Consider the following 1,523-nt stretch of genomic DNA (forward strand, 5'->3'; position numbering starts at 1 on the left):
ATTTAGAGTATTTAGAGTAATATACTTTTCGGGTACAAAGTACAAACGTTTGCCACCTGTGTTTTAAAAACTGCTTTCAATTTTTGGAAGGAAACTTTTTCCGGGTTTAAAAGGGCTATAATTCCCAAACATTACTCAATAGATATGTTTTATCTTTTATGCCATTGTGGAAGGGCTTTTTTATCTAAATACGCATGGGAAAATGATTTATTCCCTAAATACGCATGGTTTGAAATTGTGCTCAAAATACGCACATCCATTTCATTTCTGCCGACCACGAAATGGATTCTAACTCCATTTCACAAGAAGCACCCACGAAATGGACCTGCTGCATGTCAGAAAACAACTCAAGCCCACCTTCCACGAAATGGAACATATCACAGGGAGCATCCACGAAATGGCCAAGCCGTCCCTGACACAAACGAATTGGTGGACATTAGCTGAGCCAACAACGAAATACTTTTATATACTATGTTCTTATAATAAGCGAGTTTAATTATTTTTAGAAGGCACTTCAATATATAGAAGAGAAAAAAATTATTTGCTAGTATTTTAGCCATTTATCAGTTAAAGCAGTAATAAAAAGTCATCTTAATTTTAATTATATTTTTCAAGTAATATCAAAATTTCTGTAATTATAGTCATCTTAATTTGTAGTGTTTGTTACTATAAAATAATAGAGTAATTTACGTAAATAAAATGTTTGGATTCTAATTTTATGCAAATACAACTTTTGAAATATGAAGATGCAAATGCATTTTTTTATATGACAAATGTTGCTTTTTTTTTTATAGTGCTCTAATTTTATTGTTCTTCCAAGTTTGATGTCTATTATCTGTTTGTTTTGATTCATATTCAGTTCTAATATCTCACTCCTCCATTTTGTGGATGCCCCCTGTGATATGTTCCATTTCGTGGAAGGCGGACTTGAGTTGCTCTCTGACACGCAACAGGCCCATTTTGTGGGCGCTTCTTGTGAAATGGAGTAAGAAACCATTTTGTGGTCGCCAGAGGTGAAATGGGTATGCGTATTTTGAGCAGAATTTTAAACCATGCGCATTTAGGGAATAAATCATTTTTCCATGCGTATTTAGGTAAAAAAGCCTTGTGAAAGAGTCGGCATTATCATTTTGATTAAAAATTAAAAGAATAGTAAAAAATAAAAGGCTCAAGAATCTTGTTATGAGAAGAAGGGTGGTGTTTTAGTTGAAAATAGGGATAAAAAATGTATTACACATTAGTGGACGTATCAGATGATAGATCTAACACGTAAAGCGTGTTATATACATTACACAGAAAATATGGACGACAGGTGACGAAGACTGATTGACTGAAACTAGTAGTACGTGGGGAGTGTGTTGAGTCAGCACGTAAAAGGCGTACTGAGTCAACATGCAAAAAGCGTGCTAACACGTAACGAGACCTGGTTGGTTGAACCAGACAACACGTGAAGGTGTGCTGAGTCAGTCACATATTTATTTATTATAATTATATTTATTATAATATTTATATATTAATATTTT

This window comes from Arachis ipaensis, chromosome B09, assembly GCF_000816755.2.
Source record: "Arachis ipaensis cultivar K30076 chromosome B09, Araip1.1, whole genome shotgun sequence".
Classification (NCBI taxonomy): Eukaryota; Viridiplantae; Streptophyta; class Magnoliopsida; order Fabales; family Fabaceae; genus Arachis; species Arachis ipaensis.